Source organism: Hyla sarda, unplaced genomic scaffold (assembly GCF_029499605.1).
Source record: "Hyla sarda isolate aHylSar1 unplaced genomic scaffold, aHylSar1.hap1 scaffold_2550, whole genome shotgun sequence".
In the NCBI taxonomy this organism is placed as follows: Eukaryota; Metazoa; Chordata; class Amphibia; order Anura; family Hylidae; genus Hyla; species Hyla sarda.
In genome coordinates, this window is record NW_026609238.1 from 20,241 (window position 1) to 37,531 (window position 17,291).

The 17,291-nt window shown below is 46.0% G+C and overlaps 7 non-coding genes across 7 annotated transcripts; all 7 read left to right on the top strand.

The window, feature by feature from the left end:
- The first annotated feature begins 1,345 nt into the window (after nucleotides 1–1,345).
- Nucleotides 1,346–1,536, top strand: LOC130323817 (U2 spliceosomal RNA). Its single transcript, XR_008869011.1, has one exon. It is a non-coding gene; the product is annotated as a U2 spliceosomal RNA (small nuclear RNA).
- Nucleotides 1,537–3,623: 2,087 nt separating this feature from the next.
- Nucleotides 3,624–3,814, top strand: LOC130323818 (U2 spliceosomal RNA). The gene has a single exon (XR_008869012.1). It is a non-coding gene; the product is annotated as a U2 spliceosomal RNA (small nuclear RNA).
- Nucleotides 3,815–5,897: 2,083 nt separating this feature from the next.
- LOC130323819 (U2 spliceosomal RNA) lies at nucleotides 5,898–6,088 on the top strand. Its single transcript, XR_008869013.1, has one exon. It is a non-coding gene; the product is annotated as a U2 spliceosomal RNA (small nuclear RNA).
- Nucleotides 6,089–8,179: 2,091 nt separating this feature from the next.
- On the top strand, nucleotides 8,180–8,370 carry LOC130323820 (U2 spliceosomal RNA). The gene has a single exon (XR_008869014.1). It is a non-coding gene; the product is annotated as a U2 spliceosomal RNA (small nuclear RNA).
- A 2,084-nt stretch (nucleotides 8,371–10,454) lies between these two features.
- LOC130323821 (U2 spliceosomal RNA) lies at nucleotides 10,455–10,645 on the top strand. The gene has a single exon (XR_008869015.1). It is a non-coding gene; the product is annotated as a U2 spliceosomal RNA (small nuclear RNA).
- A 2,089-nt stretch (nucleotides 10,646–12,734) lies between these two features.
- On the top strand, nucleotides 12,735–12,925 carry LOC130323822 (U2 spliceosomal RNA). The gene has a single exon (XR_008869016.1). It is a non-coding gene; the product is annotated as a U2 spliceosomal RNA (small nuclear RNA).
- A 2,075-nt stretch (nucleotides 12,926–15,000) lies between these two features.
- Nucleotides 15,001–15,191, top strand: LOC130323824 (U2 spliceosomal RNA). Its single transcript, XR_008869018.1, has one exon. It is a non-coding gene; the product is annotated as a U2 spliceosomal RNA (small nuclear RNA).
- The last annotated feature ends 2,100 nt before the right edge of the window (nucleotides 15,192–17,291 follow it).

Below are 17,291 nucleotides of genomic sequence, written 5' to 3' on the forward strand. Positions count from 1 at the left end.
TGTATCTAAACCTGCTCCAACATGGACTGACATTCTGGCCTACTTTCAGCCGATGCGACTTGTCTGTCGCTGAACAGTCGCTTTTTATGTATTCAGCACCTATGTATAATGTTGTAAAAATGCTCTAGAAGCTAAAGTCGCAGAAATGTCACACATATTTGGCCTGCAACTTTCTGTGCGACAAATTCAGACAGGAAAAATCAGTATAAATCCTTAGAAAATTATCCCCCAGTGTCTCCATCTGCTGGCGGTATTGAATAAGCATTGCTGCACTGATGGGGTATGCATTAGACGAAAAAAAAGAAGAAAAAGAAGAATAATACGCCCAGAAAAGAGGCGAAAAGGAGAAAAACGTAAAAAAACGTGAAAAAAAAGTAAGAGGAAGAGAAGGGAAAAAAAGGTGGAAATGGGTTTAAAAGTGATTTCGGCGGAGAAATATATATATATATATATATATATATATATATATATACGCGCACACACACACATATATATAAACGTATTCTCCGTTGAGATATTGCAGCCGCTGCTGTGTCCAGGCCCAGGAGCCTTAGCACTGTGCTGTGATGTCACTCAATACCACTGACATCACTAGGTGTAAACAACATCTCTCCTTTGCTGTGTATGTGACTATGGAGCTGTTTGGTGATGTCGTCTATTATGGCCTTCATAGAAGCAACAGGAGATTGTTGCATCCATCTAGAACCCTCAGAACTACAGTGCTATGATGTCACTCACTTCCACAGGCCTTGCAGAGTGTAAACAACAACAACCCAGCTTTGTTGTGTATGTAACCATAGGGATTTGTGATGTCACCTAGAACCTTCACAGCAGCGACAGCTTTATGAGGAGCATCAGCACTGCTCTGCCTGAGCAGAACCATCACCGCCATAGGTTGTCAAATAACCCGGATTTAACCCACACAGGTAAGTCCAATGGGGTGCAGGCATGTCCTCTATGCTTACAGCTTCCCGTGGGTGTTGGTTTGATACCGTTTGGGGACAGCCAAGGAGGCATCTGCAGGCAACAAAGGTAGGTGTGTGCTTGTGTGTGTGTTTCCTATGCAGATCCTAAGCCCAGTGTCACATGCAAGTAGGAGGAGTAAGAAGGGTTCCTGGCAAATCCGGGTTATGGATTGCATTTAAAAAGGCCCCGTGGGAGTGCAATGGGCCCCTGTCTTGCTGCTTAGCAATAATGGTATGGGTTTAGGTTCTGCTGTGTGTACTGGTGGTTGACTGCCCCCCAGCCCAGAGTGTGCATGGAAAATTGTCTGGCAGCCTCCCTGACAGCAAGCAGTGATAGTGCCCATGAAGGGGACCTTGTTGGGCCCGCCCCTTTCACGGTTATCGCTTCTCGGCCTTTTGGCTAAGATCAAGTGTAGTATCTGTTCTTATCAGTTTAATATCTGATACGTCCCCTATCTGGGGACCATATATTAAATGGATTTTTGAGAACGGGGGCCGATTTCGAAGCTTGCTTCCGTCGCCCTATGCATTGACCCGATATGGCAGTATCTTCGGGTACAGTGCACCACCCCCTTACAGGGTTAAAAAGAAAGATTCCTACTTTCATTGCTACCTGCTTGCTGGCTAGCCAGCTAGCCAGCCCTGTGGGCCTTGCTGCTGCAGCCAAAAAACAAAAGGTGGTGCTGCTGCTGCTGCTTCTGCTGCTTCTGCTTGTGTCTGGCCGCTGTTGGAGCGTCCAGGCACAGGACTTCTGCTGCTGCTGACTAAATGGCCTCCTTAATTGGATCATTTGAGTAGCCAGCACACCTGTGCAGGTAGGGCATGACATGATAGGCAGCTGCCTTGATAGCGGGTGGGTGCTGAATGTTCCTAATTGACAAAATAAGATTAATGCTTATGAAGAAATATAAAATCTCAGCCCTTCCCCAATATCGCGCCACACCCCTACCCCTTAATTCCCTGGTTGAACTTGATGGACATATGTCTTTTTTCGACCGTACTAACTATGTAACTATGTAACATAACATGGGGGGGGGGGGGGGGTCTCCTGGCTGTTCACACAGGTGTGTCATTGCTGTACATTGACCATGCATTGCTTCTGTGGTATTGCAAAGGCAAAGACAAATGCTTCCAGCCATCCATTGCACTAATGGATTGGTCATCAGCTGGCTGTCTATGTCCCGCATCAATATAGACCAAAGTACAGAGGGTTAGGCTATGCTATTGTGCACCTACCTGATGCATCAGAAGGTGCGAGGCCCTTGCTAAATTCTGTGCACAGACTTTGAGATCTATACTTTAGACTGTATCTAAACCTGCTCCAACATGGACTGACATTCTGGCCTACTTTCAGCCGATGCGACTTGTCTGTCGCTGAACAGTCGCTTTTTATGTATTCAGCACCTATGTATAATGTTGTAAAAATGCTCTAGAAGCTAAAGTCGCAGAAATGTCACACATATTTGGCCTGCAACTTTCTGTGCGACAAATTCAGACAGGAAAAATCAGTATAAATCCTTAGAAAATTATCCCCCAGTGTCTCCATCTGCTGGCGGTATTGAATAAGCATTGCTGCACTGATGGGGTATGCATTAGACGAAAAAAAAGAAGAAAAAGAAGAATAATACGCCCAGAAAAGAGGCGAAAAGGAGAAAAACGTAAAAAAACGTGAAAAAAAAGTAAGAGGAAGAGAAGGGAAAAAAAGGTGGAAATGGGTTTAAAAGTGATTTCGGCGGAGAAATATATATATATATATATATATATATATATATATATATATATATACGCGCACACACACACATATATATAAACGTATTCTCCGTTGAGATATTGCAGCCGCTGCTGTGTCCAGGCCCAGGAGCCTTAGCACTGTGCTGTGATGTCACTCAATACCACTGACATCACTAGGTGTAAACAACATCTCTCCTTTGCTGTGTATGTGACTATGGAGCTGTTTGGTGATGTCGTCTATTATGGCCTTCATAGAAGCAACAGGAGATTGTTGCATCCATCTAGAACCCTCAGAACTACAGTGCTATGATGTCACTCACTTCCACAGGCCTTGCAGAGTGTAAACAACAACAACCCAGCTTTGTTGTGTATGTAACCATAGGGATTTGTGATGTCACCTAGAACCTTCACAGCAGCGACAGCTTTATGAGGAGCATCAGCACTGCTCTGCCTGAGCAGAACCATCACCGCCATAGGTTGTCAAATAACCCGGATTTAACCCACACAGGTAAGTCCAATGGGGTGCAGGCATGTCCTCTATGCTTACAGCTTCCCGTGGGTGTTGGTTTGATACCGTTTGGGGACAGCCAAGGAGGCATCTGCAGGCAACAAAGGTAGGTGTGTGCTTGTGTGTGTGTTTCCTATGCAGATCCTAAGCCCAGTGTCACATGCAAGTAGGAGGAGTAAGAAGGGTTCCTGGCAAATCCGGGTTATGGATTGCATTTAAAAAGGCCCCGTGGGAGTGCAATGGGCCCCTGTCTTGCTGCTTAGCAATAATGGTATGGGTTTAGGTTCTGCTGTGTGTACTGGTGGTTGACTGCCCCCCAGCCCAGAGTGTGCATGGAAAATTGTCTGGCAGCCTCCCTGACAGCAAGCAGTGATAGTGCCCATGAAGGGGACCTTGTTGGGCCCGCCCCTTTCACGGTTATCGCTTCTCGGCCTTTTGGCTAAGATCAAGTGTAGTATCTGTTCTTATCAGTTTAATATCTGATACGTCCCCTATCTGGGGACCATATATTAAATGGATTTTTGAGAACGGGGGCCGATTTCGAAGCTTGCTTCCGTCGCCCTATGCATTGACCCGATATGGCAGTATCTTCGGGTACAGTGCACCACCCCCTTACAGGGTTAAAAAGAAAGATTCCTACTTTCATTGCTACCTGCTTGCTGGCTAGCCAGCTAGCCAGCCCTGTGGGCCTTGCTGCTGCAGCCAAAAAACAAAAGGTGGTGCTGCTGCTGCTGCTTCTGCTGCTTCTGCTTGTGTCTGGCCGCTGTTGGAGCGTCCAGGCACAGGACTTCTGCTGCTGCTGACTAAATGGCCTCCTTAATTGGATCATTTGAGTAGCCAGCACACCTGTGCAGGTAGGGCATGACATGATAGGCAGCTGCCTTGATAGCGGGTGGGTGCTGAATGTTCCTAATTGACAAAATAAGATTAATGCTTATGAAGAAATATAAAATCTCATCCCTTCCCCAATATCGCGCCACACCCCTACCCCTTAATTCCCTGGTTGAACTTGATGGACATATGTCTTTTTTCGACCGTACTAACTATGTAACTATGTAACATAACATGGGGGGGGGGGTCTCCTGGCTGTTCACACAGGTGTGTCATTGCTGTACATTGACCATGCATTGCTTCTGTGGTATTGCAAAGGCAAAGACAAATGCTTCCAGCCATCCATTGCACTAATGGATTGGTCATCAGCTGGCTGTCTATGTCCCGCATCAATATAGACCAAAGTACAGAGGGTTAGGCTATGCTATTGTGCACCTACCTGATGCATCAGAAGGTGCGAGGCCCTTGCTAAATTCTGTGCACAGACTTTGAGATCTATACTTTAGACTGTATCTAAACCTGCTCCAACATGGACTGACATTCTGGCCTACTTTCAGCCGATGCGACTTGTCTGTCGCTGAACAGTCGCTTTTTATGTATTCAGCACCTATGTATAATGTTGTAAAAATGCTCTAGAAGCTAAAGTCGCAGAAATGTCACACATATTTGGCCTGCAACTTTCTGTGCGACAAATTCAGACAGGAAAAATCAGTATAAATCCTTAGAAAATTATCCCCCAGTGTCTCCATCTGCTGGCGGTATTGAATAAGCATTGCTGCACTGATGGGGTATGCATTAGACGAAAAAAAAGAAGAAAAAGAAGAATAATACGCCCAGAAAAGAGGCGAAAAGGAGAAAAACGTAAAAAAACGTGAAAAAAAAGTAAGAGGAAGAGAAGGGAAAAAAAGGTGGAAATGGGTTTAAAAGTGATTTCGGCGGAGATATATATATATATATATATATATATATATATATATATATATATATACGCGCACACACACACATATATATAAACGTATTCTCCGTTGAGATATTGCAGCCGCTGCTGTGTCCAGGCCCAGGAGCCTTAGCACTGTGCTGTGATGTCACTCAATACCACTGACATCACTAGGTGTAAACAACATCTCTCCTTTGCTGTGTATGTGACTATGGAGCTGTTTGGTGATGTCGTCTATTATGGCCTTCATAGAAGCAACAGGAGATTGTTGCATCCATCTAGAACCCTCAGAACTACAGTGCTATGATGTCACTCACTTCCACAGGCCTTGCAGAGTGTAAACAACAACAACCCAGCTTTGTTGTGTATGTAACCATAGGGATTTGTGATGTCACCTAGAACCTTCACAGCAGCGACAGCTTTATGAGGAGCATCAGCACTGCTCTGCCTGAGCAGAACCATCACCGCCATAGGTTGTCAAATAACCCGGATTTAACCCACACAGGTAAGTCCAATGGGGTGCAGGCATGTCCTCTATGCTTACAGCTTCCCGTGGGTGTTGGTTTGATACCGTTTGGGGACAGCCAAGGAGGCATCTGCAGGCAACAAAGGTAGGTGTGTGCTTGTGTGTGTGTTTCCTATGCAGATCCTAAGCCCCAGTGTCACATGCAAGTAGGAGGAGTAAGAAGGGTTCCTGGCAAATCCGGGTTATGGATTGCATTTAAAAAGGCCCCGTGGGAGTGCAATGGGCCCCTGTCTTGCTGCTTAGCAATAATGGTATGGGTTTAGGTTCTGCTGTGTGTACTGGTGGTTGACTGCCCCCCAGCCCAGAGTGTGCATGGAAAATTGTCTGGCAGCCTCCCTGACAGCAAGCAGTGATAGTGCCCATGAAGGGGACCTTGTTGGGCCCGCCCCTTTCACGGTTATCGCTTCTCGGCCTTTTGGCTAAGATCAAGTGTAGTATCTGTTCTTATCAGTTTAATATCTGATACGTCCCCTATCTGGGGACCATATATTAAATGGATTTTTGAGAACGGGGGCCGATTTCGAAGCTTGCTTCCGTCGCCCTATGCATTGACCCGATATGGCAGTATCTTCGGGTACAGTGCACCACCCCCTTACAGGGTTAAAAAGAAAGATTCCTACTTTCATTGCTACCTGCTTGCTGGCTAGCCAGCTAGCCAGCCCTGTGGGCCTTGCTGCTGCAGCCAAAAAACAAAAGGTGGTGCTGCTGCTGCTGCTTCTGCTGCTTCTGCTTGTGTCTGGCCGCTGTTGGAGCGTCCAGGCACAGGACTTCTGCTGCTGCTGACTAAATGGCCTCCTTAATTGGATCATTTGAGTAGCCAGCACACCTGTGCAGGTAGGGCATGACATGATAGGCAGCTGCCTTGATAGCGGGTGGGTGCTGAATGTTCCTAATTGACAAAATAAGATTAATGCTTATGAAGAAATATAAAATCTCATCCCTTCCCCAATATCGCGCCACACCCCTACCCCTTAATTCCCTGGTTGAACTTGATGGACATATGTCTTTTTTCGACCGTACTAACTATGTAACTATGTAACATAACATGGGGGGGGGGGGGGGGGGGGTCTCCTGGCTGTTCACACAGGTGTGTCATTGCTGTACATTGACCATGCATTGCTTCTGTGGTATTGCAAAGGCAAAGACAAATGCTTCCAGCCATCCATTGCACTAATGGATTGGTCATCAGCTGGCTGTCTATGTCCCGCATCAATATAGACCAAAGTACAGAGGGTTAGGCTATGCTATTGTGCACCTACCTGATGCATCAGAAGGTGCGAGGCCCTTGCTAAATTCTGTGCACAGACTTTGAGATCTATACTTTAGACTGTATCTAAACCTGCTCCAACATGGACTGACATTCTGGCCTACTTTCAGCCGATGCGACTTGTCTGTCGCTGAACAGTCGCTTTTTATGTATTCAGCACCTATGTATAATGTTGTAAAAATGCTCTAGAAGCTAAAGTCGCAGAAATGTCACACATATTTGGCCTGCAACTTTCTGTGCGACAAATTCAGACAGGAAAAATCAGTATAAATCCTTAGAAAATTATCCCCCAGTGTCTCCATCTGCTGGCGGTATTGAATAAGCATTGCTGCACTGATGGGGTATGCATTAGACGAAAAAAAAGAAGAAAAAGAAGAATAATACGCCCAGAAAAGAGGCGAAAAGGAGAAAAACGTAAAAAAACGTGAAAAAAAAGTAAGAGGAAGAGAAGGGAAAAAAAGGTGGAAATGGGTTTAAAAGTGATTTCGGCGGAGAAATATATATATATATATATATATATATATATATATATATATATATACGCGCACACACACACATATATATAAACGTATTCTCCGTTGAGATATTGCAGCCGCTGCTGTGTCCAGGCCCAGGAGCCTTAGCACTGTGCTGTGATGTCACTCAATACCACTGACATCACTAGGTGTAAACAACATCTCTCCTTTGCTGTGTATGTGACTATGGAGCTGTTTGGTGATGTCGTCTATTATGGCCTTCATAGAAGCAACAGGAGATTGTTGCATCCATCTAGAACCCTCAGAACTACAGTGCTATGATGTCACTCACTTCCACAGGCCTTGCAGAGTGTAAACAACAACAACCCAGCTTTGTTGTGTATGTAACCATAGGGATTTGTGATGTCACCTAGAACCTTCACAGCAGCGACAGCTTTATGAGGAGCATCAGCACTGCTCTGCCTGAGCAGAACCATCACCGCCATAGGTTGTCAAATAACCCGGATTTAACCCACACAGGTAAGTCCAATGGGGTGCAGGCATGTCCTCTATGCTTACAGCTTCCCGTGGGTGTTGGTTTGATACCGTTTGGGGACAGCCAAGGAGGCATCTGCAGGCAACAAAGGTAGGTGTGTGCTTGTGTGTGTGTTTCCTATGCAGATCCTAAGCCCAGTGTCACATGCAAGTAGGAGGAGTAAGAAGGGTTCCTGGCAAATCCGGGTTATGGATTGCATTTAAAAAGGCCCCGTGGGAGTGCAATGGGCCCCTGTCTTGCTGCTTAGCAATAATGGTATGGGTTTAGGTTCTGCTGTGTGTACTGGTGGTTGACTGCCCCCCAGCCCAGAGTGTGCATGGAAAATTGTCTGGCAGCCTCCCTGACAGCAAGCAGTGATAGTGCCCATGAAGGGGACCTTGTTGGGCCCGCCCCTTTCACGGTTATCGCTTCTCGGCCTTTTGGCTAAGATCAAGTGTAGTATCTGTTCTTATCAGTTTAATATCTGATACGTCCCCTATCTGGGGACCATATATTAAATGGATTTTTGAGAACGGGGGCCGATTTCGAAGCTTGCTTCCGTCGCCCTATGCATTGACCCGATATGGCAGTATCTTCGGGTACAGTGCACCACCCCCTTACAGGGTTAAAAAGAAAGATTCCTACTTTCATTGCTACCTGCTTGCTGGCTAGCCAGCTAGCCAGCCCTGTGGGCCTTGCTGCTGCAGCCAAAAAACAAAAGGTGGTGCTGCTGCTGCTGCTTCTGCTGCTTCTGCTTGTGTCTGGCCGCTGTTGGAGCGTCCAGGCACAGGACTTCTGCTGCTGCTGACTAAATGGCCTCCTTAATTGGATCATTTGAGTAGCCAGCACACCTGTGCAGGTAGGGCATGACATGATAGGCAGCTGCCTTGATAGCGGGTGGGTGCTGAATGTTCCTAATTGACAAAATAAGATTAATGCTTATGAAGAAATATAAAATCTCATCCCTTCCCCAATATCGCGCCACACCCCTACCCCTTAATTCCCTGGTTGAACTTGATGGACATATGTCTTTTTTCGACCGTACTAACTATGTAACTATGTAACATAACATGGGGGGGGGGGGGGGGTCTCCTGGCTGTTCACACAGGTGTGTCATTGCTGTACATTGACCATGCATTGCTTCTGTGGTATTGTAAAGGCAAAGACAAATGCTTCCAGCCATCCATTGCACTAATGGATTGGTCATCAGCTGGCTGTCTATGTCCCGCATCAATATAGACCAAAGTACAGAGGGTTAGGCTATGCTATTGTGCACCTACCTGATGCATCAGAAGGTGCGAGGCCCTTGCTAAATTCTGTGCACAGACTTTGAGATCTATACTTTAGACTGTATCTAAACCTGCTCCAACATGGACTGACATTCTGGCCTACTTTCAGCCGATGCGACTTGTCTGTCGCTGAACAGTCGCTTTTTATGTATTCAGCACCTATGTATAATGTTGTAAAAATGCTCTAGAAGCTAAAGTCGCAGAAATGTCACACATATTTGGCCTGCAACTTTCTGTGCGACAAATTCAGACAGGAAAAATCAGTATAAATCCTTAGAAAATTATCCCCCAGTGTCTCCATCTGCTGGCGGTATTGAATAAGCATTGCTGCACTGATGGGGTATGCATTAGACGAAAAAAAAAGAAGAAAAAGAAGAATAATACGCCCAGAAAAGAGGCGAAAAGGAGAAAAACGTAAAAAAACGTGAAAAAAAAGTAAGAGGAAGAGAAGGGAAAAAAAGGTGGAAATGGGTTTAAAAGTGATTTCGGCGGAGAAATATATATATATATATATATATATATATATATATATATATACGCGCACACACACACATATATATAAACGTATTCTCCGTTGAGATATTGCAGCCGCTGCTGTGTCCAGGCCCAGGAGCCTTAGCACTGTGCTGTGATGTCACTCAATACCACTGACATCACTAGGTGTAAACAACATCTCTCCTTTGCTGTGTATGTGACTATGGAGCTGTTTGGTGATGTCGTCTATTATGGCCTTCATAGAAGCAACAGGAGATTGTTGCATCCATCTAGAACCCTCAGAACTACAGTGCTATGATGTCACTCACTTCCACAGGCCTTGCAGAGTGTAAACAACAACAACCCAGCTTTGTTGTGTATGTAACCATAGGGATTTGTGATGTCACCTAGAACCTTCACAGCAGCGACAGCTTTATGAGGAGCATCAGCACTGCTCTGCCTGAGCAGAACCATCACCGCCATAGGTTGTCAAATAACCCGGATTTAACCCACACAGGTAAGTCCAATGGGGTGCAGGCATGTCCTCTATGCTTACAGCTTCCCGTGGGTGTTGGTTTGATACCGTTTGGGGACAGCCAAGGAGGCATCTGCAGGCAACAAAGGTAGGTGTGTGCTTGTGTGTGTGTTTCCTATGCAGATCCTAAGCCCAGTGTCACATGCAAGTAGGAGGAGTAAGAAGGGTTCCTGGCAAATCCGGGTTATGGATTGCATTTAAAAAGGCCCCGTGGGAGTGCAATGGGCCCCTGTCTTGCTGCTTAGCAATAATGGTATGGGTTTAGGTTCTGCTGTGTGTACTGGTGGTTGACTGCCCCCCAGCCCAGAGTGTGCATGGAAAATTGTCTGGCAGCCTCCCTGACAGCAAGCAGTGATAGTGCCCATGAAGGGGACCTTGTTGGGCCCGCCCCTTTCACGGTTATCGCTTCTCGGCCTTTTGGCTAAGATCAAGTGTAGTATCTGTTCTTATCAGTTTAATATCTGATACGTCCCCTATCTGGGGACCATATATTAAATGGATTTTTGAGAACGGGGGCCGATTTCGAAGCTTGCTTCCGTCGCCCTATGCATTGACCCGATATGGCAGTATCTTCGGGTACAGTGCACCACCCCCTTACAGGGTTAAAAAGAAAGATTCCTACTTTCATTGCTACCTGCTTGCTGGCTAGCCAGCTAGCCAGCCCTGTGGGCCTTGCTGCTGCAGCCAAAAAACAAAAGGTGGTGCTGCTGCTGCTGCTTCTGCTGCTTCTGCTTGTGTCTGGCCGCTGTTGGAGCGTCCAGGCACAGGACTTCTGCTGCTGCTGACTAAATGGCCTCCTTAATTGGATCATTTGAGTAGCCAGCACACCTGTGCAGGTAGGGCATGACATGATAGGCAGCTGCCTTGATAGCGGGTGGGTGCTGAATGTTCCTAATTGACAAAATAAGATTAATGCTTATGAAGAAATATAAAATCTCATCCCTTCCCCAATATCGCGCCACACCCCTACCCCTTAATTCCCTGGTTGAACTTGATGGACATATGTCTTTTTTCGACCGTACTAACTATGTAACTATGTAACATAACATGGGGGGGGGGGGGGGGGGTCTCCTGGCTGTTCACACAGGTGTGTCATTGCTGTACATTGACCATGCATTGCTTCTGTGGTATTGCAAAGGCAAAGACAAATGCTTCCAGCCATCCATTGCACTAATGGATTGGTCATCAGCTGGCTGTCTATGTCCCGCATCAATATAGACCAAAGTACAGAGGGTTAGGCTATGCTATTGTGCACCTACCTGATGCATCAGAAGGTGCGAGGCCCTTGCTAAATTCTGTGCACAGACTTTGAGATCTATACTTTAGACTGTATCTAAACCTGCTCCAACATGGACTGACATTCTGGCCTACTTTCAGCCGATGCGACTTGTCTGTCGCTGAACAGTCGCTTTTTATGTATTCAGCACCTATGTATAATGTTGTAAAAATGCTCTAGAAGCTAAAGTCGCAGAAATGTCACACATATTTGGCCTGCAACTTTCTGTGCGACAAATTCAGACAGGAAAAATCAGTATAAATCCTTAGAAAATTATCCCCCAGTGTCTCCATCTGCTGGCGGTATTGAATAAGCATTGCTGCACTGATGGGGTATGCATTAGACGAAAAAAAAGAAGAAAAAGAAGAATAATACGCCCAGAAAAGAGGCGAAAAGGAGAAAAACGTAAAAAAACGTGAAAAAAAAGTAAGAGGAAGAGAAGGGAAAAAAAGGTGGAAATGGGTTTAAAAGTGATTTCGGCGGAGAAATATATATATATATATATATATATATATATATATATATATATATACGCGCACACACACACATATATATAAACGTATTCTCCGTTGAGATATTGCAGCCGCTGCTGTGTCCAGGCCCAGGAGCCTTAGCACTGTGCTGTGATGTCACTCAATACCACTGACATCACTAGGTGTAAACAACATCTCTCCTTTGCTGTGTATGTGACTATGGAGCTGTTTGGTGATGTCGTCTATTATGGCCTTCATAGAAGCAACAGGAGATTGTTGCATCCATCTAGAACCCTCAGAACTACAGTGCTATGATGTCACTCACTTCCACAGGCCTTGCAGAGTGTAAACAACAACAACCCAGCTTTGTTGTGTATGTAACCATAGGGATTTGTGATGTCACCTAGAACCTTCACAGCAGCGACAGCTTTATGAGGAGCATCAGCACTGCTCTGCCTGAGCAGAACCATCACCGCCATAGGTTGTCAAATAACCCGGATTTAACCCACACAGGTAAGTCCAATGGGGTGCAGGCATGTCCTCTATGCTTACAGCTTCCCGTGGGTGTTGGTTTGATACCGTTTGGGGACAGCCAAGGAGGCATCTGCAGGCAACAAAGGTAGGTGTGTGCTTGTGTGTGTGTTTCCTATGCAGATCCTAAGCCCAGTGTCACATGCAAGTAGGAGGAGTAAGAAGGGTTCCTGGCAAATCCGGGTTATGGATTGCATTTAAAAAGGCCCCGTGGGAGTGCAATGGGCCCCTGTCTTGCTGCTTAGCAATAATGGTATGGGTTTAGGTTCTGCTGTGTGTACTAGTGGTTGACTGCCCCCCAGCCCAGAGTGTGCATGGAAAATTGTCTGGCAGCCTCCCTGACAGCAAGCAGTGATAGTGCCCATGAAGGGGACCTTGTTGGGCCCGCCCCTTTCACGGTTATCGCTTCTCGGCCTTTTGGCTAAGATCAAGTGTAGTATCTGTTCTTATCAGTTTAATATCTGATACGTCCCCTATCTGGGGACCATATATTAAATGGATTTTTGAGAACGGGGGCCGATTTCGAAGCTTGCTTCCGTCGCCCTATGCATTGACCCGATATGGCAGTATCTTCGGGTACAGTGCACCACCCCCTTACAGGGTTAAAAAGAAAGATTCCTACTTTCATTGCTACCTGCTTGCTGGCTAGCCAGCTAGCCAGCCCTGTGGGCCTTGCTGCTGCAGCCAAAAAACAAAAGGTGGTGCTGCTGCTGCTGCTTCTGCTGCTTCTGCTTGTGTCTGGCCGCTGTTGGAGCGTCCAGGCACAGGACTTCTGCTGCTGCTGACTAAATGGCCTCCTTAATTGGATCATTTGAGTAGCCAGCACACCTGTGCAGGTAGGGCATGACATGATAGGCAGCTGCCTTGATAGCGGGTGGGTGCTGAATGTTCCTAATTGACAAAATAAGATTAATGCTTATGAAGAAATATAAAATCTCATCCCTTCCCCAATATCGCGCCACACCCCTACCCCTTAATTCCCTGGTTGAACTTGATGGACATATGTCTTTTTTCGACCGTACTAACTATGTAACTATGTAACATAACATGGGGGGGGGGGGGGGTCTCCTGGCTGTTCACACAGGTGTGTCATTGCTGTACATTGACCATGCATTGCTTCTGTGGTATTGTAAAGGCAAAGACAAATGCTTCCAGCCATCCATTGCACTAATGGATTGGTCATCAGCTGGCTGTCTATGTCCCGCATCAATATAGACCAAAGTACAGAGGGTTAGGCTATGCTATTGTGCACCTACCTGATGCATCAGAAGGTGCGAGGCCCTTGCTAAATTCTGTGCACAGACTTTGAGATCTATACTTTAGACTGTATCTAAACCTGCTCCAACATGGACTGACATTCTGGCCTACTTTCAGCCGATGCGACTTGTCTGTCGCTGAACAGTCGCTTTTTATGTATTCAGCACCTATGTATAATGTTGTAAAAATGCTCTAGAAGCTAAAGTCGCAGAAATGTCACACATATTTGGCCTGCAACTTTCTGTGCGACAAATTCAGACAGGAAAAATCAGTATAAATCCTTAGAAAATTATCCCCCAGTGTCTCCATCTGCTGGCGGTATTGAATAAGCATTGCTGCACTGATGGGGTATGCATTAGACGAAAAAAAAAGAAGAAAAAGAAGAATAATACGCCCAGAAAAGAGGCGAAAAGGAGAAAAACGTAAAAAAACGTGAAAAAAAAGTAAGAGGAAGAGAAGGGAAAAAAAGGTGGAAATGGGTTTAAAAGTGATTTCGGCGGAGAAATATATATATATATATATATATATATATATATACGCGCACACACACACATATATATAAACGTATTCTCCGTTGAGATATTGCAGCCGCTGCTGTGTCCAGGCCCAGGAGCCTTAGCACTGTGCTGTGATGTCACTCAATACCACTGACATCACTAGGTGTAAACAACATCTCTCCTTTGCTGTGTATGTGACTATGGAGCTGTTTGGTGATGTCGTCTATTATGGCCTTCATAGAAGCAACAGGAGATTGTTGCATCCATCTAGAACCCTCAGAACTACAGTGCTATGATGTCACTCACTTCCACAGGCCTTGCAGAGTGTAAACAACAACAACCCAGCTTTGTTGTGTATGTAACCATAGGGATTTGTGATGTCACCTAGAACCTTCACAGCAGCGACAGCTTTATGAGGAGCATCAGCACTGCTCTGCCTGAGCAGAACCATCACCGCCATAGGTTGTCAAATAACCCGGATTTAACCCACACAGGTAAGTCCAATGGGGTGCAGGCATGTCCTCTATGCTTACAGCTTCCCGTGGGTGTTGGTTTGATACCGTTTGGGGACAGCCAAGGAGGCATCTGCAGGCAACAAAGGTAGGTGTGTGCTTGTGTGTGTGTTTCCTATGCAGATCCTAAGCCCAGTGTCACATGCAAGTAGGAGGAGTAAGAAGGGTTCCTGGCAAATCCGGGTTATGGATTGCATTTAAAAAGGCCCCGTGGGAGTGCAATGGGCCCCTGTCTTGCTGCTTAGCAATAATGGTATGGGTTTAGGTTCTGCTGTGTGTACTGGTGGTTGACTGCCCCCCAGCCCAGAGTGTGCATGGAAAATTGTCTGGCAGCCTCCCTGACAGCAAGCAGTGATAGTGCCCATGAAGGGGACCTTGTTGGGCCCGCCCCTTTCACGGTTATCGCTTCTCGGCCTTTTGGCTAAGATCAAGTGTAGTATCTGTTCTTATCAGTTTAATATCTGATACGTCCCCTATCTGGGGACCATATATTAAATGGATTTTTGAGAACGGGGGCCGATTTCGAAGCTTGCTTCCGTCGCCCTATGCATTGACCCGATATGGCAGTATCTTCGGGTACAGTGCACCACCCCCTTACAGGGTTAAAAAGAAAGATTCCTACTTTCATTGCTACCTGCTTGCTGGCTAGCCAGCTAGCCAGCCCTGTGGGCCTTGCTGCTGCAGCCAAAAAACAAAAGGTGGTGCTGCTGCTGCTGCTTCTGCTGCTTCTGCTTGTGTCTGGCCGCTGTTGGAGCGTCCAGGCACAGGACTTCTGCTGCTGCTGACTAAATGGCCTCCTTAATTGGATCATTTGAGTAGCCAGCACACCTGTGCAGGTAGGGCATGACATGATAGGCAGCTGCCTTGATAGCGGGTGGGTGCTGAATGTTCCTAATTGACAAAATAAGATTAATGCTTATGAAGAAATATAAAATCTCATCCCTTCCCCAATATCGCGCCACACCCCTACCCCTTAATTCCCTGGTTGAACTTGATGGACATATGTCTTTTTTCGACCGTACTAACTATGTAACTATGTAACATAACATGGGGGGGGGGGGGGGGGGGTCTCCTGGCTGTTCACACAGGTGTGTCATTGCTGTACATTGACCATGCATTGCTTCTGTGGTATTGCAAAGGCAAAGACAAATGCTTCCAGCCATCCATTGCACTAATGGATTGGTCATCAGCTGGCTGTCTATGTCCCGCATCAATATAGACCAAAGTACAGAGGGTTAGGCTATGCTATTGTGCACCTACCTGATGCATCAGAAGGTGCGAGGCCCTTGCTAAATTCTGTGCACAGACTTTGAGATCTATACTTTAGACTGTATCTAAACCTGCTCCAACATGGACTGACATTCTGGCCTACTTTCAGCCGATGCGACTTGTCTGTCGCTGAACAGTCGCTTTTTATGTATTCAGCACCTATGTATAATGTTGTAAAAATGCTCTAGAAGCTAAAGTCGCAGAAATGTCACACATATTTGGCCTGCAACTTTCTGTGCGACAAATTCAGACAGGAAAAATCAGTATAAATCCTTAGAAAATTATCCCCCAGTGTCTCCATCTGCTGGCGGTATTGAATAAGCATTGCTGCACTGATGGGGTATGCATTAGACGAAAAAAAAGAAGAAAAAGAAGAATAATACGCCCAGAAAAGAGGCGAAAAGGAGAAAAACGTAAAAAAACGTGAAAAAAAAGTAAGAGGAAGAGAAGGGAAAAAAAGGTGGAAATGGGTTTAAAAGTGATTTCGGCGGAGAAATATATATATATATATATATATATATATATATATATACGCGCACACACACACATATATATAAACGTATTCTCCGTTGAGATATTGCAGCCGCTGCTGTGTCCAGGCCCAGGAGCCTTAGCACTGTGCTGTGATGTCACTCAATACCACTGACATCACTAGGTGTAAACAACATCTCTCCTTTGCTGTGTATGTGACTATGGAGCTGTTTGGTGATGTCGTCTATTATGGCCTTCATAGAAGCAACAGGAGATTGTTGCATCCATCTAGAACCCTCAGAACTACAGTGCTATGATGTCACTCACTTCCACAGGCCTTGCAGAGTGTAAACAACAACAACCCAGCTTTGTTGTGTATGTAACCATAGGGATTTGTGATGTCACCTAGAACCTTCACAGCAGCGACAGCTTTATGAGGAGCATCAGCACTGCTCTGCCTGAGCAGAACCATCACCGCCATAGGTTGTCAAATAACCCGGATTTAACCCACACAGGTAAGTCCAATGGGGTGCAGGCATGTCCTCTATGCTTACAGCTTCCCGTGGGTGTTGGTTTGATACCGTTTGGGGACAGCCAAGGAGGCATCTGCAGGCAACAAAGGTAGGTGTGTGCTTGTGTGTGTGTTTCCTATGCAGATCCTAAGCCCAGTGTCACATGCAAGTAGGAGGAGTAAGAAGGGTTCCTGGCAAATCCGGGTTATGGATTGCATTTAAAAAGGCCCCGTGGGAGTGCAATGGGCCCCTGTCTTGCTGCTTAGCAATAATGGTATGGGTTTAGGTTCTGCTGTGTGTACTGGTGGTTGACTGCCCCCCAGCCCAGAGTGTGCATGGAAAATTGTCTGGCAGCCTCCCTGACAGCAAGCAGTGATAGTGCCCATGAAGGGGACCTTGTTGGGCCCGCCCCTTTCACGGTTATCGCTTCTCGGCCTTTT